Below are 27,320 nucleotides of genomic sequence, written 5' to 3' on the forward strand. Positions count from 1 at the left end.
AGGGAGCCTTAAATACAACAGGGAGGGGAGTGGTAGTGACATTTCTGATCTGCTCATTGACAAAACTGTTAAAATATCTACCCTCGAGTGATGAACTTCTCCAGGGGACTCTAACAGGTTTCCTAATCCTTGGTCCCAAGGGAAGACCATTTTATTTTTTCAATTAAAAAAAAATTTATTTATTTATTTATTTGCGAGAGAGACAGAGAGAGCATGAGCAGGGCAGGGGCAGAGGGAGAAGCAGACTCCCCTCTGAGCGAGGAGCCTGAGGCAGGGGCTCAATCCCAGGACCCTGACATCATGACCTGAGCCCAAGTCAGATGCTCAACCGACTGAGCCACCCAGGCACCCGAGAGAAAAAAAAAACAAAAACATTTTAAGGTATTTGACGGTCATCCTGTGCCCTTGCTGGCTGGTTAGCGTGAACATGCAGATTTAAAAGTTTTTAGGAGCTGACTGTGATGGTTACCCAAAAAGCTTGCGTGGCATGACCAGGCTCCTGCTTCGAGCCTGGAGGTGAAAGAATAAAGAGAACAAATTCAGGATGGTCCTGCCTCTAGGGAGGGGGCCATGTCCCATCACGGTCACTTTCGTAGAGGCAGACGAATGGAGAGCATATTTAAGGATGGCCTTGCTTCTAAATTGGAGTCCACCATTGTCATGGTCACTCTTGAGCTGAACAGAGAAGAGAATTACACCCACAGCATTTGTTAAATAGGGACAAAGAAAATTATCGTGCAGGGATCCCTGGGTGGCTCAGCGGTTTAGCCCCTGCCTTCTGCCCTGGGGCGTGCGTGATCCTGGAGACGCGGGATCGAGTCCCACGTCGGGCTCCCTGCATGGAGCCTGCTTCTCCCTCTGCCTATGTCTCTGCCTCTCTTTCTGTGTCTCTATGTCTCTCATCAATCAATAAAATCTTTAAAAAAAAGAAAATTATCGTGCAGTGCACCTACTCTCTCTGGCCCCTTTTGAACCCAGCAAATAGATTTGTTTTGTATCAAGCAGGCAGTACCTTGAAGTTAGTAAATCAGAAAGCTAAGACTTTTTCTGTCACTTTAACAGCTTTGAAAACAGTGAATATATTACTCTTCTCATTTTTCTTCCTAAGCCTCGACTTTTAAAATTGCAATCAATACAAGAAAAAAAAATCACATTTAAATCAGGGTGGAAAGATTAGAACGGGAGAGGAGATTACACCATAGCCTGACATGAGCTCTGGTTGACCCTCTGCCGCGACCCTCAGTGACAGGACTTGGCCACGCGTGCAGGGCTCCAGCACACCCAATGCTATTCTGTGGTGGCTATTCTTTCTTTCTCCTCTTCTTCTTCTTCTTCTTCTTCTTATTATTATTATTATTATTTATTTGAGAGAGAGAGAGAGAGAGAGAGAGAGGAGGGAGAGGGAGAGAATGAGCAATGGGGAGGGGCAGAGAGAGAAGCAGGCCCTCTGCTGAGCAGGGAGCCTGGTGGGAGGCTCGATCCCAGCACCCTGGCATCATGACCCGAGCCAAAGGCAGACACTTAGCTGACTGAGCCACCCAGGTGCCCCAACACATATGCTTCTGAATTAAAGCATTACAAACAAGAGCTCCCTGAGTTCTTTTTTTTCAAGATTTTAATTTATTTATTTTTGAGAGAAAGAGGGAGCACACGTGAGCAGGGGGGAGGGGCAGTGGGGAAGAGAAAATCTCAAGCAGACTCTGAGCAGAGCTTGGAGCCTGATGCAGGGCTCCATCTCCAGACCTTGAGATCATGACCCGAGCCAAAACCAAGAGTCGGATGCCTAACCGACTGAGCCACCCGAGAGCTGCCCGAGTTCTACTAGCAATTGTACTTTCAAAGATTTTTTAAAAATTCATTTATTCACGAGAGACCCAGAGAGAGAGGCAGAGACACAAGCAGAGGGAGAAGCAGGTTCCCTGTGGGGAGCCCGATGCGGGACTCGATCCCAGGACCCCAGGATCTCCCCCTGGGCCGAAGGCAGGTGCTCAACCGCTGAGCCACCCAGGCGCCCCTGGGCTACTCTTTCAAAGGCAATACCTGTGGGCTGGAAAACAGTCTCTCTTACATAACAACGAATCCATATTCAACTACACTGCAAATTACTTCTAAATCGTACGGTTGCTATTTACCAAGGTTTTCAAGTATTTAGCAATATGACTTTGACAAAGAGCTCGTGCTGGGTATTTTTCTTTTTTCCCCCTTCCAGCCTCAAAGTAAACTCTTGTTCCTGATCACGAATTTGTTTCAAAGTGTTCAGAGCTGGGAATAATCCAGTTTGTGGTACATATGTGTGTGTAGAAGAAAATGAACTGGGATCAAGGATAGAATCATCCACATTAATTTTTATTTTATTTTATTTATTTATTTTTTTCACATTGAATTTTAAATCTCAAGAACGTTCCAGAGAGAATAGAGAAACTCACATGTGCTCTCATGGGTCCGGGGGGTACATAGTCCTTTTGTAGACCAACCACCTTTCTAATGGGTCGGAATTGTCATGAGGTACCTTCCAACTCTCACGTGAGGGACAGATGAAATAAAAAGCCAGGGTCGCTTGGGGGGCTCAGCGTTTGAGAGGCTCCCTTCGGCTCAGGTCCTGGGATCGAGTCCCATGTCGGGCTCCCTGCATGGAGCCTGCTTCTCCCTCTGCCTGTGTCTCTGCCTCTCTCTGTGGGTCTCTCATGGATAAATAAGCAAATCTTTAAAAAATAATAATAAATAAATAGCCAAACTGCTGTACCTGAAGGCCATGTCGCCCTATCTTTAGCAAGGAGAGCAGAAATGAAACTTTTCTTTCCACACCTAAGTGACGCCAGGTTTGATGTACCCGCTATCCTTAGCACACTCTGTTCCTTTTGCCGGCCTGCTCCTCTGTGCTTTTAGCTCTGAACCTCCTTCCTGAAAATGTCATTTTTATTTGTCTGCAGAAATAAAACCCTTGTTTTATTGTTTTTCCAGGTTTTAATATCGAACGTATTGGTTAGTTTTGTTACTCAATGAGGAAGCAGTAAGGAGGTCCTGGGGGCTGGGAAAGGTCACAGAGTCTGGAGACCAAGACCTAGTCCCTCGTGGTGGCACGGCAGCCCTGGTTGTGATGGAACAACGACTCTTCTATTGTACTTACGCCACACCTCTGAACACACACACACGCACACGTACACAATACCTTCAGATAAAAGCACACATAAAGTTGCATGCGTACAATAGCAGAAAACAAAAATTGTAGGGACACCTGGGGGGCTCAGCAGTTGAGCATCTGCCTTCAGCCCAGGGTATGGTCCCGGGGTCCTGGGATGAGTCCCACATCGGGCTCCCCACAGGGAACCTGCTTCTCCCTCTGCTTGTGTCTCTGCCTCTCTCTCTGGGTCTCTCGTGAATAAATGAATTTTTAAAAAATCTTTGAAAGTACAATTGCTAGTAGAACTCGGGCAGCTCTCGGGTGGCTCAGTCGGTTAGGCATCCGACTCTTGGTTTTGGCTCGGGTCATGATCTCAGGGTCTGGAGATGGAGCCCTGCATCAGGCTCCAAGCTCTGCTCAGAGTCTGCTTGAGATTTTCTCTTCCCCACTGCCCCTCCCCCCTGCTCACGTGTGCTCCCTCTTTCTCTCAAAAATAAATAAATTAAAATCTTGAAAAAAAAGAACTCAGGGAGCTCTTGTTTGTAATGCTTTAATTCAGAAGCATATGTGTTGGGGCACCTGGGTGGCTCAGTCAGCTAAGTGTCTGCCTTTGGCTTGGGTCATGATGCCAGGGTGCTGGGATCGAGCCTCCCACCAGGCTCCCTGCTCAGCAGAGGGCCTGCTTCTCTCTCTGCCCCTCCCCATTGCTCATTCTCTCCCTCTCCCTCCTCTCTCTCTCTCTCTCTCTAAAATAAATAAATAAAATAAATTTTTTTAAAAGAAGCATTTATTGGAATATATGCTAAGTGAAATCTATTGAAATATTTTGCTAACTGAATTTTAGTATAAGCAGTTTTCTTTGTAACTCCATGCATTTTGGCATTTTGCTTATGCATTGAAATGCTTACTCTGGACAAGGTCTTGTGGATTTTGTCAGACCACCGTTGGACGTCGTAGTACAGAAAAAAATTCAAACGCTGACTCCAGAGAGGTAAGAACGATAACTTCACATGGTACAGGACTTTCTGATGATCTCACTTGATACAAGTACAAGTACAGGCTTGGAAGATCTAGAAGGGAGATAAGATAGCATGTCTCTTAAATTGTAAACCTCTTTCTGCTAAAAAAAATAATAATAAAAATAAAATAAAATCCCATGATTTTGAGTATTTGCTAAAGTTACAAAGAGCAATCAGAGAGCAAGATTCACGGGGCCCAATGCCTTGTTTTTTTTTTTTTTTTTCAAAGATGTTATTTATTTATTCATGAGAGACACACAGAGAGAGGCAGAGACACAGGCAGAGGGAGAAGCAGGCTCCCTGCGGGGAGCCCGAGGTGGGACTCGATTCCAGGACCCCAGGATCACAAAGGCAGATGTTCAACCACTGAGCCATCCAGGCGTCCCCCTACATCCTGCTTTTTAAATCGTATCCTATTCACTGAGAGAATAAAACTTGAACAATTTACTTTGTCTGTGTGAGTATGGCCTTTGCCATCTTGAAATAATTTCTGTCTGAATTAAGGCATTAAAGGGCAATCAATCAGCTGAACAATGGGAGACTGGCCCCAGAGTGGGCCAGGTCCTGATGTTATTTGTTATATTTTAATATCATACATTGTATGTCATCTCGGGCCTCCTACTGTCCCTGTAATCCTCTCGAGTATCCCTCAGCTACGCTCTGACGCCCAGTTGGAAGGCCGGAATGTACCATCGCTCCTGGTTACAGGCCCTCTTCCCACGGAACCGCCTCGGACTGCTCTACCCCAACATCTGCTGAAGACAGACTTCCAGTTCTTCACTCTCTTATCACTGAGCATTTTTCCAGCATCAGACATTATTTGTCTCTCAAAGTATTATAATCCTGGCTCTAACCTATTTGATATTTTTTGCAGGAAATATTTAAGTATCTTTTTATTAAAGCATAACATACATAGGGGGAAAGTGTACACGTTAGACGTGGAAACTTGAGTTTTTGCAAAGTGAACATACCTGTGTAAACAGTACCCAGATGGAGAAACTCAGCATCACCCATACCCCAGGAGCTCTCTCGTGACCCCTTCCCGGCCCTATGCCCACCCCCCTAACCCCACCAACAGCAACTACAAGGCTGACTTCTAACAGCCCAGATTAGGTTTTCTCCCCCCTGTTTTTTCATACTCTACAGAAATGAAACCATCAAGTATTGCATTTGTGTCTGGCTTCTTTCTCTCAACACTGTTTGTGAGATTCAGGTTACTGGAAAATTTTAAACTCGAAAGTTTAATTCTTGTTTATCCCTCTTGAAGGTTAGTGTACGGTGTGGGGAAAAGAACAAAAATATTTCTTTTAGAAAAGTTGACTCTCAGGGGACCTAAGAATCCAGCCCTCGTAGTTTGGATAGTACTGTTTTTCACTTGTTCTGTGCTTTCTTTTTCTTAGAAATCGAGCTTTGATTATCATTCTGTTTCCTGTCCAGAGTCAGCGTTGAGTACAATGAAGCTGTGGCCTCGGGTATATTGGACACCTCGCACAGAAATTGTACCTGAATTCTTGAAAGCAATTAGAAGGTAGAGCTTGCTGCCCCGCAAAGCCACCCAGAGCATCGTAGCTGCACATCTAAAGCGAGCCAGGCTCTACTGCGTTATTACGTATTCAAAATCCTTTCTTGACTCCTAACTCTGGGAAACGAACTAGGGGTGGTGGAAGGGGAGGTGGGCGGGGGGTGGGGGTGACTGGGTGGCGGGCACTGAGGGGGGCACTTGATGGGATGAGCACTGGGTGTCATTCTATATGTTGGCAAATTGAACACCAATAAAAAATAAATATAAAAAAATAAAAATAATAAAATCCTTTCTCATAGCTGCCTATCTGTGTTACATGCCTTACAACGTCGATGAGCAGAACCAACACGGGGCAGTGGGAAGAAAGCTGAGCAAAAGGGATAAAAGACTCCTATTCTGTTCCAAACGTGGGCTCATCCAGTTGGGTCACACTGAGTCTTTGAGCAACACTTGCCCTCATCTCTCAGGCTTGAAGGAAAGAATGAGACCACGTGTAAGAAAGGCTTCACAGACTGTACTGGGCCACACGGTTGCAAGCTGCCCCACATCACTGCACCCTCTCATTCCACGCTTGCTGTTCCTATTCACAGGAGATCTGATTCCTTCTTTCTGCTCAGCACTTCTTTTCCATGACCTTCTCCCTGCTCAGTGGCTCATTTTCCTTTCCTACCTGTTCTTCGATGCCTACCTCCAAGTCTGACATGTTCGTGAAGTTTCTGCCATATGTGCCCGTTGCTTTCTCTCTCTTCTTTGGACTCCTTTTATCCTCATGGATAATGTTCCTTCTTTGTTTTCTTTCCTCAAATAGAAAAAAATATATATATACACACACACACACGATATATATATATGCACATATATATACACACACAGATATATAATATTTTGGTGGGTCTGCTAGCTTAAAAAGGACATGGCAGTCATTTCACGCATAGTGTTCATTGCTTCTAAGTATTTAAAAAGAAGGGATAAATTCAATGGTGCACTGGCAAAAGCCCTGGTTTGTAGCATTTGCTGATTTCCATGGTGTAAATACTTCCATCGTGGCCGATGTCAAGCTACCAGCCTGTCATCAATCAACTCACACAACTCCTGAATTTTTAAGAATTAGATCTTATGGGCCAGTGTGAGCTGGCTCCAGCACCCCACTTGACAAAATGCTATAAATAAGAAGTCCCTTCTAAATAAACATCATAACCTTCTTCCTGAGTCATAAGAAAATCTGGTATTCAAGTTTGTCAAAGTCATTCTGGTGCTTCCTAGTCTCCCAAGAGAAGGTTGGAGATGAACATTTTTCAAGAATAGATTAACATGGACAGATGCTACAAGCCAATGCCTAATTTCTCAGAAGCATCTTGCTCTGTCTGTCGAGTGTGGCCAACGCCACAAAGTGATTCATCTGTATCATGTGTGTGACTCGGTGTCACCTTAATTAGAAATGCCACTCTTCTAACCATAGAACTGCGCTTCAATTTTAATTTGAAAAATGAAAATGTTCCCACTGCGGAAAATGTATTTCCAACATGTTGAAGCTTTGAGTAGAAGGCTCTCAATTGGTGAGGTGCAGGATTTTGGTCTTGAAGCTGTAGGAAACTCTTCAGAGCTCCAGGGCGGCAGGGGAAGGAGGCCAGGGCACCAGGGAGACTTCCTAAAGAGAAACATACCAGAAAGCAACCAAAGGCCCTATACATTCCTTGAGTGTTTTGAGAGATTTAGTACTAAAGTCTCAACAAAAAGCTTAAAATCATACAGTAATCGTCTGCTTGGCAGAAAAACACAGTTTCTTAAAAAACCATATGAAGTTCATTTTTAACAATCCATGTCTCTGTAGAGAAAGCAATCTGGTTTAGTGAGGTCAGATTCTTATAAGCATCAAATAAGATTCATCAAGATATGATAAATTTGGACTTTTTACCTAGCCTGAGCCAGATCTTTGGAAATTTACTATCTCTGGGTCACAAGGAAAGAGCGAGGTGAAATGCACACGAGCAGACGTACAAAGGCCATATGAAGGAATAATTGAACTACGCTATGCTAGCTGAGCCCTGATCCTTTGTTTTCTGAGACAGAACTAGGAACTGACCTACATACCAATCATTTATTTTTTTTCTCTTGAATTAAAAATGAGTTCACTGTACAAAAGTGGCTGGTTTCCACGGGGTGGGGGGTGGATCAAGGGAATGATACAAATGGTTTGCATTCAAAGGGCCTCTGTAAACAATGAAAAGCAATTCTCTGGAACTGTAGAACTTAAAATAAATAAAGCATGTGGGCATTTTGGGTGGAAATCATAGGGGTTTGAGATGTTGAAGTCCCAGCTCACAGTAGTTCAAAATCTGACCTTATTTAGAAATAGGATCATTGTAGATGTAATTACTGAAGATGATGTCATACTCAAAAATCTTCAACAAAATACCAGCAAACCCAATTTAAGAGCACATCAAAAGGTTTATTCACCATGACCAAGTGGGATCTATTCTGGAATATAAGAGTGGTTCAGCATATGAGAATTAATCAGTATAACATGACACAGTGATAGAATGTGAGACAAAAACCACATGATCATTTCAATTAATGCAGGACAAGCATTTGACAAGATCCAACACCTTTTCACGATAAACAAACAAACACCCAACATACCAGGAGTAGAAGGAAACTACCCCCACATAATGAAAACCACATATGGGGGACTTGGGTGGCTCAGTGGTTGAGCATCTGCCTTCAGCCCAGGGCATGATTCTGGGGTCCTGGGATCAAGTCCCGCATTGGGCTCCCTGCAGGGAGCCTGCTTCTCCCTCTGCCTGTGTCTCTGCCTCTCTCTCTCTCTCTCTCTGTGTGTGTCTCTCATGAATAAATAAAGTCTCTAAAATAAATAAATACATACATACATACATACAAACCACATATGAAAACCCCAATAGCAAACATCATACTCAGTAGTAAAAGATGAAAAATCTCCTCTAAGATCATGAGCATGATAAGAATGCTCTCTCTTGCCACTTTAGTTCAATGTAGTATTGAAGTCCCAGACAAACCGAATAGATAAGAAAAAAAAAAGAAAAGGGATTCAAATTCAGAAGAAGTAAAATTATCTTTGTTTGCAGGGGACATGAGCTTATATGGGAAAACTCGAAAGAACTCCACAGAAAAGTGTTAGAACTAATAAATGATTTAGCAAAGTTGCAGGAAACAAAGTGAATGTGCTAAAATCAATTGTGGCTCTACGCACTGGCAGTGAACAATCAGAAAAGAAAATTTAAAAAATATTTACAGCAGCATCAAAAAGAATAAAATACTTAGGAAAAAACCTAAGCGAGGAGGTGAAAGACTCACATATGGAAAACTATAAAACACAGTTGAAAGAAATTAAAGACATAAATAAATGGAAAGACATTTGTGTTCATGGATTGAAAAACTTAGTATTGTTGGGATGTCAGTACTATCCAAAGCGATCTACAAATTCATGCAAGCCCTGTCAAAATCCCAGCTGCACTTTTTGCAGCCAACCCCCTCCCAAAAAAGCCAGAAAAAAAAATTTAAAATTCATGTGAAATCTCTAGGGACCCCAAATAGTCAAAACAATGTTGAAAAAGAAGAGTGAAGTTAGAGGTCTCACACTTTGTGATTTCAAAACATATTTTTTAAAAAGATTTTTATCTATTTATTCATGAGAGACAGAGAGAGAGAGACAGAGAGAGAGAGAGAGGCAGAGACATAGGCAGAAGGAGAAGCAGGCTCCATGTTGGGAGCCTGATGTGGGACTTGATCCTGGAACCTCGGGATCACGCCCTGAGCCAAAGGCAGATGCTCAACCACTGAGCCACCCAGGTGTCCTTTAAAACATATTTGAAAGCTATAGAAATCAGGGGCTCCTGGGGGGCTCAGTCAGTTGAATGTCTGCCTTCAGCTCAGGTCCTGGTCCTAGGGTCCTGGGAATTGGGCCCTGCATCAGGCTCCCTGCTCTGTGGGGAGTCGGCTTCTCCCTCTCTGCCTGCTGCTGCTCCCTTTGCTTATGGTCTCTCTCTCAAATAAATAAAATATTTAAAAAATAAAGAAAGAGAAAGAAAGAAATAGTATTCAAAAGAGTGTGGTACTGGCATAAAGACAGACCTTTAGACTAATGGAATAGAACAGAGAGACCCCAAATAAACCGTCAGATATGTGGTTAACTGGTCTTCAACATAGGTGCCAAGACCATTTGATGGGGGAAAGGATGAACCTTTTCAACTAATAGTGCTGGGGAAACTGGATATCCACATGCCAAAGGGTGAAGTTGAACCTTGCTCTTATACCATATATAAAAATGAACCCAAAAGTAGATTAAAGACCTGAACTTAAGACTCAAAACTGTAAAACTCCCAGAAGAAAATGAAGGGGAGCAGGATGAGATATTTCCAAATGTGCTGCTTTGACATAAAGATTATTTTGAGTTAGAAATAATCAAAACCCAGCAGATTCAGGAAAAGTAGTCCTGCCCCACCCCCCCAACTGCCTCCATTTACAGTGGAAATGAGAGCCTGCGAGGGAGGGGAAGTACTATCAGAGGCCCCTTGGGCCAGAAGGAGCTTCATCTGCATCACAAAACCATCTTGTTTCTGCAAACCTCTCCTTTCACCTTCTTGCCAATGGGCTTTCTTCCCTTGGTGTCAGCGGGCCCCTCCTTTTTCCTTGGCTCCTAGGAGCTTCGCGGTGCCTCGGGAGGTCCCTGGAATCTCCTGTCTGGGTGGCTTCCCTGTATCTGTGCTATCCAATTTGATTTTCTCCTGTTAATCTGTCTTATGTCCATTTGATTCTAAGTCCAGCTCTAGCCGAAGGGCCTTGAAGAGCAGAGGACGGTCTTCCTCTCTGACAAAAGCATAAGGGAAGAGCTCCGTGACTTTCTTGGAAATGCACAGAAAACAAAAGCAATAATAGACAGATGGGACTCTATCAAACTTACAAGCCTTTGGGCGGGAGGCAGCTTTAGGATAAAGCTGAGCATCTCTTTCCCAGCTACTGGCTGCCAGCAACTCCTTGAAGTGGATGGTGAGCGCAAGCTTCGTACCTTTTACGAGAAGCCTGTCCTGTAGAAGTTGTCTTTGATGCTCTGGGTGAAGAATGGAAGGGTCACATCAGGGGTGGCAATGGCAGGCAAGGCTTCCCCAGGGAGCAGGGTGTCTTGACCCATGGCCGTGTCCACCTGCGCCCATAGGACGTTCCTGCCCCAGACCAAGGAGGCCTGGAGAAAGGAAGCGCAAATCTGTTCGGGGTTGCACCGTATCCATCTCCGTGTTCTCAACTTGGTCATGGTAAACAAAAAAAGGAACAAGGACATTTCTGGACTCACTGATACTACTGGGCCTCGTCGCCCAGGGCCCAGAAGAACTCGTGGAATCCGCAAACTCTCCGATCTCCCCGGAGAGGATGTCTGCCAGTATGTTGTGAAAAGCCCCTAAACAAAGACAGTAAGGAACCTAGAACCGAAGCGCCCAAGATTCAGCGTCTTGTGACTCCACGTGTCCTCCAACGCCAATGTCGACGTATCACTCGGAAGAAGCAGCATACTAAGCAAGGAAGAGGCTGCAGAACCTGCTACACTTTTGGCCAAGGGAATGAAGGAGGCCAAAGAAAAACGCCAGGAACAGATTGCCAAGAGACGGATGGAGGTTGTCCTCTGAGAGCTTCTACCCCTAGGTCTGGGTCCAGTCAAAAAGGATTCTCTAAGAGCAGCCAGTCGATAAGGTCAGACATCAACAAACCGACCAACCCGCAAAACAAAGCAAAACAAAACAAAGTTCGCGTATCAGAGAGCATAATCAAGAAAATGAAAAGGCAACCATCTATCTAACAAGGGACAAATAATTAGGACACAGAACCACAACTCGATAAGAATAACAGCAAACAACCTGATTTATAAGTGGCCAAAAGACTTGAACAGACATTCCTCCAAATGGCCAAGAAACCCATGAAAAGATGCTCAACATCATCCATTACAGAAATGCACATCAGTACCACAATGAGAGGCCGCCTCACATCCAGTATGATGGCAAAGAAAAGAAAAACAAGTATTAGTGAGGATGTGGAGTGATGGAAACCCCTGTGCCCTGTTGACAAGATCGTAAAATGGTGCAACCAGTATGAAAGAGTAGGACAATTCCTCAGAAAAGTAAATCTAGAAGGACTGCATGACCCAGTAATTCCACTTCTGGGTATATATCCGAGAGGATCGCAAGCAGGGTTGCAAAGATTGCCTGTTCTAAGGGAAACAAACTGTTTTGTTTTGATCAGGCCCACGGAGGACCTGAAGCCTCTGGCCAACAGCCCCCTGGAGCTGAGGCTTGCTGATAACCACATGGAAGGGCCGCAAACAGATCCTCCAACCTCAGCCAGAGGTCAAGGGACTATAATCCTGGTCAACAGCTCAACTGCAACCTCATGAGGTCCCAAGAACCATCACCCAGCTAAGATGCTCTTGAATTCCTGATCCACAGATGTGGTGAGATAATAAACGTCTGCTGGTTTAAACTATGATTTGGAGGGCCCCTGGGGGCTCAGGGGGTCAAGAGTCTGCCTTCAGCTCAGGTCATGATCCCGGGGTCCTGGGATGGAGCCCCATGTCGGGCTCCCTGCTCAGTGGAGAATCTGCTTCTCCTTCTGCTTCACCCCCTGCTAGTTCTCTCTCTCTCTCTCTCTCTCTCTCTCTCTCCAAGAAATAAATAAAATCTTTAAAATGACAACAACTATGATTTGGGGGAGTTTGTTATGTAACTATACAAAATGAACAGATAACCATAGCGCTAACATTGTGAATGGAATGGAGACATTTAAACATCACTGCAGAGACTCATCCCTGTTTTTCAACTTGGGCTGCTATTGTACATTTATGGGGGGAAAAGAAAGAGTTCATTGTTTAAAGTGCTTTTTAAATGTACATAAGCATGGTTGTTTAATAGTGGTGGGAACGTCATCACCAAATATCGAAACTAGAGCGCACAGAAAATACCATGAGATCCCATCAGACTGTGACCACTGATGTTTGAAGGATCAAAATATTATAAAGTATTTTGGATAACTGAAAAATGTTGGCCTCATACGCCCTAGCAATATTTTCACTTTATATTCAAGATATTCAGATTATATGCTGTATTCCTCGCTAGGATTGCATGCTCCAGATCACAGAACATTGCCTCCCCTCATCATGATTTGAGAACATTCTATTTCACTGCAATTACAATTTTCAGGAGCGGCAGCTGCTGAATAATCATAGGAAAATTGCTTTAGTTCTCTTCCATAAAATCAACATGTTCCCAAACCCAGCATTTGTTGAGATTGTAATCCCCATGGCTCGAAAATGTGTGTGTAGACCCCTGTCTACACAAAGATCAAAATGAAATCTAAATGTATTTTATGAGACTTCCTTTGAATACCTTGGCTGCTTTACAGCATCGGGCAAAGGGCCTATTAGTATTCTCTGAATTATCTATTCAACCACTTTGTTTTTGTTATTTGCCCCAACTTGTCATTTAAAATAGAATATAGAATGTATAGATCCCCCTTAAAATGAAAGGTTAGAATAGATGATAGATAATTTTTAAGGTTCATTTTATAGACTGTAAGTATATCTAAGAATTGACTCCTGGGCCTAAAATGAGGAGTCTTGGGGCTTGTCACCTAGTGTGTGATCTAGAGTGTGTCCCTCCTTCTGGGGAGGGGCCAACTCTCCTACATAGAATGGAACACAGACTGGCCCTGAACAAGATACAGGCCATCCTGCTGAGGATGGAATCGATGATAGGAATGTTCTGGAATCTAGGTTATTTGTTGTAGTTCCTTAGCAGGCAGGTTGATTTTTTTCTGAATAAAGATGAAAGAGTGTCCTTGGGCAGAACCATTGGCATGTGGCCAATCCATGCAGCAGGCACAAGCTGCAACAGGAATGTGTATGTGGTGGGGGTGGGGTGAGGTAGAGGGAATCTGAGAAGGAGGAGCCCCCCTGTGGGGAGCCCCTTTATACAAGCACATAGATCCCAGTGAGGGGACAGTAAACCCTGGATAAGCTGGATGTTTCCAGGCTCCCTTCTATTGATACGTGCCTCGTTTGAGGAATGTGAACCTTAGAAGCTTACAGAGAAAAGTCTTTGTCAAGAAGCAATGAAAAGGAGTGCCCGGCTGGCTCAGTCAGGAGAGCATGCGACTCTTGATCTCGGGGTCACGAGTTCAAGCCCCACATTGGGTGTAGAGATTACAAAAGTAAATAAATAAACCAACTTTAAAAAAAAAAAGAAAAGCAATTAAACAAGAAGGAAACACACTAGTTATTTTAACAGAGAGAATTTAATATACTCAGGGAAATAGGTATTAGAGGACTGAGAAGCCGTGGAGGGAAGACTGTAGGGACACCGACATAGTCACTGCTGCTGGAAGCAGCTGTCACTCCTAGGCCCTACGGGAGCAAACAGACATTGGGGCTATCAGAACCCCAAATCTATGAGCAGAGACCTGTAGAGCCAGGGTCTAGAGCTCTGAGGAAGCAGCTGCTAGTTGGCTGGTGTTAGTACCCTCAAGGGGATGGAGAATACTGGAAATTGGAACCAACTATTACTGGAAGCAACAGCTACAGGGCAAGGAAGCATGGTTAGGGTGACACTAACCTGCCCAGCAAGCAAATGGGAAGCAGTCGTGTCCTCCGTCCTTTTCTTCCTCTCGAGCTAGCACCCTTCCCTGGCACGGCCAGACAGGGAGACAGATGGCAAGGGGGCCATGAGGTTTGCAGAGTTCCAGCCCCAGCAGCAGAGGACAGAGTACAGACGGCAGGGCTTGAGCCGAGAGATTGTGGTTTAATAACTAGTCTAAGAGGCAGATAATACACAAAAGAGGGGCTGTGGCCCGGCATGATCTCAGAGCAAAGGACAATGGACTTGAGGCCGCTCAGAGAGAGTGGCAGGAAGTCACGGATCGGACCCTCCTCCTGTGAATAATATTGAAGCCAGGGATTGGACTCAGGGGGCCAGTGGAAGGCACAGGGGCCCAGGGATAGTTGGGCCATTTGGCTCAGGCCTCAAAGGTGTGTTTGGATGGGGCTCCATTTTAGCCATTGTTCAGCGGAGGGGTTTATAGGGGAGCAGAGTGAGTCCCCGTCTATGTGCATAGGCCATCAAGAAAAAGCAGTTCCTGCATTTAGGTGTAGCTCCGAAACTAATCTTGAAATAGGTAGCTTGTGTACATCCAGGGGCGTTGGAAGTAGGTATTAAAATGCACACAATATGATTAACGGTTTCCTGATTTGTCACCAGGGAAACTAGGAAGCTGATGGCCACTTGTTCTGCAGAGTTGAGTGAATGGTGGTGGGTGAGTAGCAGAACCTGTGACACACGCATGCGCTTTGTATCTGTATTGCACTATGCGTTTACATGCCTTGGGAGAGAGTTGGGGAAATAGTACTTTAGAGATTTTTATGTATTTACTTATTATTTGAGAGAGAGAGGGCAAGGGGGTCGGGGGTGAGGGGAGCAGAGGGGGAAGGAGAGAATCTCAGGCAGATTCCCCACTGAACGCAGAGCCCAACGCGGGGCTTGACCTCATCGCCCTGAGATCATGACCTGAACCCAAATCAAGAGTCGGACGCTCAGCCCCCCGAGCCCCCCAGGTGCCCCTGCGAAGTACTACTTTAATACTTCCTTCAAATTCCACCGCTCAGACCCTCCATGGCCATGCTCAGTGCGCCCGAGCGGCCCCTGGTCTCTGTTTGCTCCCCTGTGATCCCTTGCACCATTCTGAGCTTTCCTAGTTTGTGGCCCTCGTGCCCCAACCTGCTCCCCTTACAACGAAGCAAAGTTTCCACTTAGGGAAAGACACTCAGTGCCAGGTTTCTTGTAGAATCAAGATATCAAGACACCTACCTACAGGGGTCTCCCCTCTTTCCCCTTGATTTCATACCACGGAAGGGGCAGGAGGATCCATGTAGAGGAACTGTGTGATTATTTTCCAGCATCACTGATTCTGCTAAAGGAGATTCTAAAGAGAACTACCCACAGCCACAGCTTCAGAAGATACAAGGGGTTTTGATGCCAAGAACAAAAGATGCTTTTATGACCCAAGTTGGATGAGTCGGAAAGCCGCAACCATGGCTCTAAACAAGATCGGAACTGGAGCAAGTTGATGACAACGAAAAAAAAAAAAAAAGGATTGCAAAAGATTCTAAATTGTCTCCTTGATTTCGTTTTACTCGATGACGTCCTCTTGTGAGCTATCAGATCTGCTTCTTAATATTTAAGGGTTCCTGTTTTTATAAAGTACAAATGGAAAACCGTGCGGTCATGGCAAAGCTCCCCTGGGAGCTTTGTGTACCTGGTTTCAAGTGCCCAAGAGAACAACAGCCTTTTGAGTTTTGGGGGCGGGGGGCAGTCTCAAAGATTCAAATGAACGGTAATAATGCACACACTAAAAGCACGGGGACGACAGTTCTCGCTTTGATCCCTGGCTGTTTCCAAAGCAGTCCCAACTAGGAATTTCTTGTACGCGTCGCCAGGCTCGCAGCTAGGTCCGTGCCACGCGTCGTCTGCAGACTAACCCAGGGAGTAATTATACAATCTGTCACTTTCGAGTAATAAGGTTGGGCTGTGTTTCATCAGAACGTCCAGCATTTATCACAGCCAGAGGATGTATACACTTGTACTCAAAACCACCTGCCACGCCTGTGAATAAGCCTCTTCCTCAGCTGCCACCTGTTGGGGTTGGGACTTGTAACTGGATTAATCGAGCTTAATCCAGAAAAGGACGACGAGCTGAGTCTAGGGTAGATTTCCCTTGCGACTTTCCCAGCCGGGGTCTTTGCCTACTGTGCACGCGTCCAAGCTCCTGGCAGCATTTGCCTTTCAAGCTTCTTACCATTCATTCTGGCCCCGGATTTCCCACAAAAGCAACCTGTCCAAGAACCTCACGTGGATGGTGGCCAATCATCCTGGGGTCCTGGGACCCAGGGCTGCAACCCCCAGCCCCGGCCGGGCGAACCAGGACAGGTTGGTCAGCCGGCAGCTGGAGGCCTGGCCCCAGTAGGCATCAGGTGACAACCTCAGTGGGCGTCTTTTTTGGCCTAAATTCAGTCTCCCTGTAACAACAAGTAACAAGAGCTTCTAGTAGGTTTTCTGGTGGTGTGGTTAGAAAGCAAGCAATTTTGGGTTTACCCAAATGTAAATTTTATTGTTTAAAACAAGGGTCAGCAAATCCTGTCCCTCACCTGTTTTTCACGTTTTTATTTTTTTAAAGATGTTATTTATTCATTCATGAGAGACACACAGAGAGAGAGAGGCAGACACACAGGCAGAGGGAGAAGCAGGCTCCATGCAGGGAGCCCGATGTGGGACTCGATCCTGGGATCCCAGGATCACGACCTAGGCCGAAGGCAGACGCCCAACCGCTGAGCCACCCAGGCGCCCTGTTTTTCGCATTTTAAGATGACTAAAAAAAGAAAAAACTGCAGGACAGAAATTTTCCTAGCCTGCTCCTCGAAGCTGAAAATATTTTCTATCTGCTCCTTTACAGAAAAATTTGCTGATCGCCCGTCAAAGATACAGTGAGCTATAGAAATACCGTATAGCCCGAACACTAGGCCCATTTTTCTGATATGAGGAGATATATTTCTTACAAACTGCCCCAAATTCCTTTCTAAATTGTATATTATTTTGTCATATAATGCTTTATACATTTACAAAAAATGTAAAATGTTCAACTGTTTAATATTTTTCTAAATTTGCAAGTATCACTCCTAGTTATTTTTCTTTCTGAATTCAATGAAACAGTAGAAATCATATAACCAAGCCCTCTCATTTTGTAGGCGAGTAAACCGAGGCCGGGCAGAATGAAAGGGCTTGACAGAAGCTAGTCAGAGAAAGAGCCAAAATGAAGAACACTGCCCGGATTCTAGAAATCTCTTTTCTTTTTTTAAAGTTTATTTTCGGGGCACCCGGCTGGTTCAGCGGTTGAACACCTACCTTCGGCTCAGGGTGTGATCCCGGGGTCCTAGGATGGAGTCCCGCATCCTGCTTCTCCCTCTGCCTGTGTCTCTGCCCCTCTCTCTGTGTGTCTCTCATGAACGAATAAATAATATCTTTTTTAAAAAAGTTTATTTTTAAGTAATCTGTACAGCCAGCATGGGGCTGGAACCCACAAACCCAAGATCAGGAATCATGTGCTCTACCAACTGAGCCAGCCAGGCATCCCTAACATTCTTTACTTTCTCATTCAGGATGGCAGTGTAAAGATTTTTTAAAATTTTTATTTATTTGACAGAGAGACAGAGAACGAGTAATGGGAAGGGTCAGAGGGGGAGAAAGAGAGAAGCAGACTCCCGGCTGAGCAGGAAGCCCGATGCAGATCCCAGGACCCGCGGAGCATGACCTGAGCCACAGGCAGGCGCCCAGCCCACTGAGCCACCCAGGAGCCCCAGGATGGCAGGTCAAAGATGATCATTACTAGGTTGTTAACATACCAAATGTATTCTCCTGGATGATCCCCACTCTCTGTCCCCACTAGCCTGAGATAGAGGAATGTCCTTCCATCTCCCTGGGGCCATACTTGCCCAGGTCACCTGCTGATCCGGTGGTCTCTGGCAGTGTGTGCTTCAGACCTGGGTTTCCAGCCAGCCTTCCCGCTGCGGAGGCCAGTAGACTGGCCTGATGCGTGTGCACATTTGTATGTGTGTGTGTGTGTGTGTGTGTGTTGTTTTGTTTTCATGTCGGCCTCAGTTATTCTAATCCAGCCGCCAGTCTGAGTGGAACCTAAGAGACAAGTATGCTTTTAAGGCTCAATTGATTCTAATATGAACCACTGTGTTTTACAGAAAAGAAAACTATTTTTACAAAGGGTGAAATACGGAATCTCTTCACCAGAGCGCATACTCTGATTTTGGAAGTGCCTCAGGCCTGAGCGATTTTCAAACAACAGAATAATTTTAATTAGGAACTTCTAAGGAAAAAGCCATAGATTCTGCAGACTGTATTATAAGGTGATTGAAAAAAAAAAAAAAGAAAAAAATAAGGTGATTGAAGACGGATTCGGGCAATTCACTTTGGTCTCCATTTTAGGTGCCTCTTTATAAAGTTCGTTATAATCACCCTTCTTTTTTTTTTTTTTTCCTGGCATCTCCAATCTACTTGAGGCTATGAAGAGGGCACTTAACTAACTCGTACCTCAATGTATGTAATAACTAGTGACCAATAGTCCTTAGAGTGTGGGGTCTGGGGTGGTCTGGTCAACATGGAGCTACTTGGATAGAACAATTGGTACCGAAGGAGAACAACACAGTTGGCCCTTGAACCACACAGGTTCGAACAACATGAGTCTATTTACACGTGGATTCTTTTTCTCAGTAAATACAGTACACTACTCTAAAAGTATTTTCTCGTCCTCATGATTTTCTTAATCACATTTTCTTTTTTCTAGCTTACTTTATCGTAGGAATACAGGATACAATAAATATATACAAAATAAGTGTTAACCGACTGTTTGTGTTAGTCAGGCTTCTGGTCAACAGTAGGCTATTAGTAGTAAAGTTTCAGGGAGTCAAAAATTATATACAGCTTTCTGACTGCACAGGGGGTCAGCACCCCTCACAGCCACATCGTTCAAGGGTCAGCTGTATATGTTTTTATATACATCTATACCTATGTATATATGTGCATAAATATGGGTATATATGAGATTACTGATATTCTGATTTCTAAATATTGAGCTGAAAAAATTTTGAGCCAGGCAAACATGATGTTAAATAACATAAACCTACTATGACATGTGATTTTAAATATAGATTTAATTATATATATATATTATATGCATGCATATTTGAACAATGTGTATTTTCCCCTAGTGTGTCAAATTCTAAGAGGTTATAAATATTTCCAAGTGAGGAGGATGAATTCTTTAATCACATTTCATGCCATTTGGAGTATATTTAAGACTCAGCTGAGCGTGAAGTAAAGACATGTTGTTGGCTGTAAGAAAGCAAAATTACTGCACGTAGGAAAATTTTCACCCCTCTGTGCTCAATATACAATTTTCTAAAATTTTACACCCACTGCTTAGATCAAATCTTCCAACGATAGAGCCAAAGACGAGAAATTATCATTTGGGTCCTGTTTCTTTGTAAAAAACAAAACAGAACAAAAAAAAACAAAGGTGGTTCCATATTCTAAATTAATACAGTGAACATGGGAATGTAAGTCCCTCGAGGTGCCCATTTGTCAGTAGCAATTTGACTCGATAGGAATTTGTAAATGATATTCACAAAGAAGGCCATAGAACAGAGCTCAGCCTGGGCACCACTGACATTTCCAACCAAAGAAGTCTTTGTCACTTGGGGCCGTCCTGTGCATTGTTGGATGTTTAGCAGCATCCCTAGCCTTGACCCACTAGATGCCAGGAGCACGCACACCCCTTATTTGTGACAGCCAGAAATGTCTCCAGACACTGCCCAGTGTCCACATGGGGCGGAATCATCCCGGGTTGAGAACCACTGCCAGGGAGTATCGACCACAGAAGGGAAATCGTTTAGCAATGAGAACGTGAAATTACTTTGTCACTAAACCCCTCTCCTCCTTGCAGTATGAAATGGTAAGATGGCAGGCTCCTGACAAGAGTTACGGTGACATAAACAGTGACTCAGTTTCTAGGATGGCATTAGCAACTGGCAACGGACTCTCCTATTTATCATCACATCAGGCTTCCACTAAATCTTTCAAGTCTGAAAAGAAGAGGGCCAGGCCCTTCCAGGCACAATGCAGTCAAAGCTGAAACTGTGTCTTCATTGTAGCTGGAGAGAGGCTCTGATGGGGACATGGCTCTTCCCCGTGAACTGGTCCAGCGACTGTGCGTTGGAGGGGGATGGGCAACCGTGAGTGGAGGTGGAGTGGAGGATGGGTAGACATTGGTCACCCCAGAAAATATGTCAACATCTGTCCATCACTGCGGCCCTGGGCCGAGGATCATTTTTTCTGCTTCTGTGAGCACCAATGAGCTGATGCCACCGAGCTGTGTCCTTTGTTGCCAGTGGCATTTCCCACCACTGTGCCACCTCTGATATGCTAATGAGGAAGCCCAGGGTTTTGTGTGGCTGAAAAGGCTTTCAGGCACCTTCGAGGGTCAACAATCCAACAATCTGGTGACTCAGCGGGCTGGGTGAGGGGCTCCCCCTCCCAGGGCCCTTCCTCACACCTTTTCTGTGAATGTGTGTGTGCTTGAGGGAGGGCGATTAACCATCTGGCTGCCAGAGGAAGGAATAGAACATTACAGAGAACGAGGGTGCACCCTGACAACCGCCAAGTGGCACGCGACCGTCTAGTGCACTCTGCGGTGAAGCCAGGAACCCGTGGCCCGGATCCGACAGTGACCCGATGGCACCAGCTCGTAGGGAAACTTCGACGAGAAAAATCCATGCAAGAGCTCTAACCCCGTCATGCCTGGTTCTTCATGTAAATCTACCCCGTGTGACTGCCACGGTTTAAAAATACCTTCCGTAGGCGTGCAGCATCATAAGGTCATAGAATTATGAAACGTCAAGTGGCAGAAGTATTTTCTTTTTTTTCTCTCTTGGCAGAGGTATTTGCTCATCCTAAGTCTTCAGTATTTATTCATTGGATCGAAATCAACAGGTTTAAAAGGAATCTTGCGTGGATTCTTTTTCTAGAATGGTCTCTCCTTTCTAGAATTATTTAATGATTATTGTGTCTTTATTCAGATCAAGTAACCCCAAAGGTTTTTCTTGGGGGGTTTCTTTTGCCTTTTATTTTTTAACAAATTTATTTATTTCAAGTGGGCTCCATGCCCAGGGTGGAGGCTGAACTCATGACCCTGAGATCAGGCCTGAGCTGAGATCAAGAGTCAGATGCTTACCCAACTGAGGCACTCGGGTGCCCCCAAAGGTTCTTTTTTTAATCCAAATAAATTCATACTCATAAACTTTTCCCCACCCCTCACTGAAATTCTAAAAATTCCTGCTAATACTGTTAACGATTGCAAGGAAATACTGTTGTTCTCCTTTAAAGCCTGGATTGCCTGCTGCCAGGGTTTATGTATTTATCAAAGATTTATTGTGTCGGACACTCTAATAGGCTATGGCAACTCAAAGAAGAGTAAGGTATAATTCCTGACCCGAGGAGAAACATAACGACATTAGGGAGATAATATGTAAAGCAATGGGGTCAGTACCTGACGAAGCCGTGTACACGGCATTTCGGATCACAGAAGAGGGGAAGTCAAGGAAAGCTTCCTGGAGGAGGTGAAGCTGCGTGCTGGACAGTGTGTTAGATGCCTAGGGAAAAAGAAAGGAAGTGTAAGCTACAACTCTGGGTTCCGTAAAACAAACAAATTACCCTGTAGAGAGAGTCAAGAATACGCCAGGGAAGAAGCACTGTGTAGCTGTAATGCTAAGCTGGTCCTCTCCGTTGTTGCTTTTGTTTTGTTTTACTATTTAAATGTTCTTTCTCTTTCTCTCTCTGTTTTTAAAAGATTTTATTCATTTGAGAGAGAGGCAGAGAGAGAAGGAACAGGTTGGGGGGGCAGAAGGTGAGAGAGAAATAGACTCCCTGCTGAGCAGGGAACCCATGCGGGGACTCGATCCTGGGACCCTGGGATCATGACCTGAGCCGAAGGCAGATGCTTAACTGACTGAGCCACCCGGGCGCCCCTTAACTGTTCTTTCTCTTGAGATATTTCCGTTTCACTGACAGAAGAGATGAAATCCTCATAGGAGAACATGAAATTTCCCCTTGTTTTCTTTCTTATTCTTGGTGACTATCAGCCCATCAGAAATAAGATTTAAGTGAATTTATGTTTTACCCCAGCAAAGAGCCCGGAGTTACCAGATCTGCTCAGTCTGCTCAGAAGATAAAAGGCAGATATTCTTATCCCAAAGAGGCGCCATCAGATTCATAGAAGTGTGGGTTGTTGGACTTCTGTGGTGTTAAATGTGTCTATCATGCCGCCTTCATTCATTAGCTAGTTGATTATTTCGCTTGAGATGTGGCTGCCTACACAGTGCAACCTTCAGTGATGTGAAGAGGACTGGAGTCACTCCTTGACCTTCAGGAGCTCTGTCTGAGGCATAGGGGACACGTATGCACGTGACCTTGGACTGAATCTGAAGATCATGCATGAGTTTTCCAGGTGAAAAAAAATTAGAGAAATAGCGTTCATAGCAAAGGAAACAGCATAGGGACAGCTCTGGAGGCGGAGGAGCCCGGTGGGCTCTCCTATCAAGTGGTGAGCTGTACCCAGGAGACTGAGGGGCAGAGAGGGTTCTGGAAGAGAGGGCTGGGGTCCTTTGGTGAACGATCCTAAATGCCAAGCTAATCTGGTTGGCAGAGACACATAAGCATGAGAATGTCACCAGAAGCACTACGGCTACGCGGTACTGTCCCGTAGGACCCCCTGCAATGACGAAAATGTTCTATTTCTGCACTGAAATATTGTAGCCACTGGCCGTGCCTGCCTATGGAGCAACTGAAATGTGGCTTGTGTGACTGAGAAACTGAATTTTAATTCGGATGTCATTTACATTGATTTAAGCTGAACTCTAACAAGCCACACGTGGCTGGTGGCTAGTGACAGCAGAGTTAGAGTCCCTAGGGCTGGAAAGTTACCCCAGGAGCAGCAGGGAAGGGAGGGGAGATGGCTGCCCATGGGAACAAAGGACCCGATTGGAGAGGGAACGGCTTGTCTTCTCTTTCTTGCAGAGCTGGGTCTTTAATGTGATATAAACAATTTTGACTGTGGATTTGTGTATACGACATATAGACCCTAAATTATTACAGGGCCAATTTCGTCTGGGTGTCTGTAATGGAGAGGAAAGGTGTTTCAGGGTAGAGTTCTGGAATGTACCACTGATCCCACCTCTAGGCTGAGGATGGGACAGTGAGCAGTTCTTTCATTCCTTAGATTTTTTTTTTTTTTTTTAGAAAGGTGAGCAAGGCAGACACTCCACCTTCAATTTTTTTTTATTTTTTTAATTCATGATAGTCACAGAGAGAGAGAGAGAGAGAGAGAGAGAGAGGCAGAGACACAGGCAGAGGGAGAAGCAGGCTCCATGCAGGGAGCCCGACCTGGGACTCGATCCCGGGTCTCCAGGATCGCGCCCTGGGCCAAAGGCAGGCGCCAAACCGCTGCGCCACCCAGGGATCCCCATTCCTTAGATTTTTATTTCAGAGAGCTGAACTTCCATCCCACCCACCCCCTCCAACGTCTCTGCACACAGTGGCCAAGACGGTGGTACCCCATGGGGGGTGGGGGGGTGGGGCAGCGAGTTTGTCCCTCAGGGTACATTTGACATTTGGCAATACCTGGAGACATCTTGGTCATCATGATGGTCATGATGGGGGGAGGGGATGTTAGGGGCCTGCAGCGCACAGGACACCCTCCCCCACAGCTCAGAATGAGCTGGCCCAAAGTACCCCAGCCCTGTGGTGGAGAAATCCTGGTCTAGGACAGGACTTCTGAACCCTCAATGCCCATTAGAGTCCCTTGGGAAACTTCAGAGCTATCCCAATGCCCTGGGCCTTCCCCAGGCCCAACTGAATCTGAAACTCTGAGGGTGGGGCCCAGCCCAGGCACTGGGGCTTTTAGAAAACTTTCCAGGCGATTCTAACATGCAGCCGGAATTGGGAACTCCTTCAACATCCCAAAGCCCTACATATGTGATTCCTAAAAGCATCCGTTTTGCGTGTCTCATGGAATGTTCTGCATCCCCACCTCCCCACCCCACCCCCCAGACCGCCTCAATGTTACTTTGCCTGTTTATCACTGTGGGGCTCCTGAGAGCTGTCGCACAAAGATAGGCTCGGGTTTTGCCTATCAAGTGAAAGAGGATTCGAGGGGCTTCTCTGGTAAACCACGCCATGGCCTGCTTCCTGCCCGGCAGGGGAAACCCAGAGTTAAAAACGGCTAACAGGAAAGCTAGTAGAGGGAGATCATTAGCAACTATGAGTTCTTTGGTGGCTGTAGTCCTACTCCGTGGGATTACTCAGTCGCGGGAAGGGCCAGCCTTCTATCACGTCTGTTTAGCTTAATAAAGTGGAAAAGAACAGTTGTTTTCGCTTCTTTTTTGAAGGTGGAAGAAACACACGTTTTGAAGTTGCCCTTGTTAATCTGTTGAAATGTCATTGGAAAAGATGTTTCAACAGAAGAGAAAAAATTTCATGGTTTTTGCGAGAGATCAAAACACTTTCCCTACATCATCCTTTAATTGTCAAGAGACGCCAAAGGGAACTTTCTTACCCTTGTTTCGCTTAAAGCTAACAGCTTGGGGGAACATCAGAGGCCTTTGTTCTCTGCAAATTCTCTGGGCAGCCTGTATAGCCCAGTGGCTCCAGGACTGGCATCTTGGGAGACGCAGCCCTGCTGCGCATGCGGCTCTGGTTTTCAGATTTTTTTTTTTTTAAGATTTTACTTATTTATTCATGAGAGACACACACACACAGAGAGAGAGGCAGAGACATAGGCAGAGGGAGGAGCAGGCTCCGTGCAGGGACCCCCCATGGGGGACTAGATCCCAGGACCCCGGGATCATGACCTGAACCAAAGACAGACTCTGGACCGCTGAGTCACCCAGGTACCCCTGGTTTTCAGGTGTTTCATGCTTTACTAGGAGTTTCATTTGTTCGATGCCATATAAACTCTAAGCATCCCAGTTATGCTTGCTTACCTGGCGGAAGCACACTAGGCTCTCAGTTCCCTGTCTTTGGCCACATCTGTCCGGCTAGTAGCTGGTCCCACTCGGAGAAGATGAAGGAAGCCGGAGAACCAACATGTTCATGAATGCGGAGCGCTGTCAACATAAAACCTTCCAGCTCGAGTTGGGGCACTGTCCCTCACTCTCATCTTCAACACTAGGCTACCACTCAACACTAGGCTACACAAATGACATTTGGGACTGGACATTCTTTGGCATCAGTGGGCTGTCAGCGAATGTCCAGCAGCATCCCTGGTCTCCACCCCCTAGATGCCGGTAATGCCCCCTAATGATGACAACCAAAACTGCCTCCAAACCTTGCCCCCGGGTGGGGGTGCAAAACCGCCCCCAGTTTGGAATCTCTGTTGTGGACTTCCCAGCTTCTAGTTAATAATTCCAACAGGGAACCTCGGCAGGGCTTTGAGTGTCCAGCTGGCAAGGGAGGAGGTGAGTGATAGATCTGACTGCTGCTCTAGGGGGAGTGGGAGGAAAGAGGATAAGAAGAGATTCTGGACCAGATAAGTCGAGGCACTAGTCCAGGCGAGGGAGGGTGATTGCCTAGAATGAGAGATGTTAAAAGGGAGATAGAAGACCCAAATGGAGTCACTTGTGCTAAGCGCACATCACCAAACTGAGATTTATCACTTCACTTACTTACAGTTTCAGCCTGTCGCAGGAGTGGAGTCTTAAACCAGTCAGTCTGGAATGAGCTTGTCAGCACTAGTGAAGTAATTGGCCTGAGGGACCCCTGCCGTTCCCAAAGGCAGGCAGCTGCCTGTAAACGATTCCTTCTTCCCTGGTAACTTCCTTGTCCCGTCCCCTTCCACCTACAAAAGTCCTTCATAGCATACAGTTCTCAGGAGCTCCATCCTATTTGCTTGAAGGGGTGCTGCTTATTCAATGAGTCATGAATATTGTTGATTAAAATCAGCAACACCTTTAAAATTTACTCCGCTGAATTTCATTTTTTGACAGAGAGACGATGGACTGGAGAAACGTTCTGAGAGAAGCCGTAGGGCCAGTCGATGGACTGGAAAGGGTGTGTGTGAAAAAGATCACCCCAAATGGCTCTCAGTTTGCTGGACCTCGGTGCCACACACTGGGAAGCAAGCTACGGGATGAGAAACTGCTAGAACACACGGGGAGCCAGGGACGGGGTGGGCCAAGAGTCCTGCTTTGAACATGCTAGTTTTGAGATCCCACTAGACAGTCTGGGAGAGGCAGTGAGAAGGCGATTGGGCGTCAGGGTCTTAGAACTTGGGAGGGAGGAGTTGGGGAGACAGATTTGGCCAAGCAACGTCAAGGATCTGTAGGAATATGACACGCATGAAAACATAGGAGACTTGGGCAGCCCGGGTGGCTCAGCGGTTTAGCGCCACCTTCGGCCCAGGGCCTGATCCTGGAGACCCGGGATCGAGTCCCACGTCGGGCTCCCTGCATGGAGCCTGCTTCTCCCTCTGCCTGTGTCTCTGCCTCTCTCTCTCTGTGTCTCTCATGAATAAATAAAGAAAATCTTAAAAAAAAAAAAAAAAAGAAAAAGAAAACATAGGAGACTTAGAATAGTTACATCTTCCTTTGTCTAAGGCCGTAGTTGTCTTTGCGTATATCAGCCCAGTGACCCCCAGGAAGGTTGTTGCTCTGTCGTATTACAATTCTATAGGAACCTTCACACACAGAGGGTCCGGGCTTCCCTAACCCTCTCCGGGGTCCACCTGGGCTGGAATGCCACAGCTGATGGGGCTTCACACCCACCCTTGCTACTGTACCCAGTTCTGCAAGTTTTCACTCCAGCAACACCCGTGCCTGTTCGTTAGCTGTGTCCCCATAGGAGCACGACAAAAATAGTCATTCCCCATCACCAAGGGCTCGCCCCGTCAGATAGGGACTCGTCCTCTCACTTCTAGGATGATAAAATGGAAGCACAGAGAAGTGAGAGCATTGATTCTCCCTTGGAGCGCAAAT

At 45.6% G+C, this 27,320-nt stretch overlaps 1 long non-coding RNA gene across 3 annotated transcripts in view; it reads right to left on the reverse strand.

The window, feature by feature from the left end:
- Window positions 1-27,320, reverse strand: part of LOC140627522 (uncharacterized) — a 59,491-nt gene that overhangs the window by 10,049 nt on the left and 22,122 nt on the right. For 2 of the 3 annotated variants that reach the window (XR_012026220.1, XR_012026219.1), the window contains exons 2-4: window positions 21,842-21,944; window positions 6,351-6,461; window positions 4,030-4,191 (exon numbers count right to left, since the gene is read on the reverse strand). This is a non-coding gene — a long non-coding RNA (uncharacterized lncRNA). Of the gene's footprint in view, window positions 1-3,900; window positions 4,192-6,350; window positions 6,462-21,841; window positions 21,945-27,320 lie in introns of those variants that run through there. The other variant, XR_012026221.1, reaches the window with a different exon arrangement.

The sequence above is a fragment of the Canis lupus genome, chromosome X, assembly GCF_048164855.1.
Source record: "Canis lupus baileyi chromosome X, mCanLup2.hap1, whole genome shotgun sequence".
NCBI lineage: Eukaryota > Metazoa > Chordata > Mammalia > Carnivora > Canidae > Canis > Canis lupus.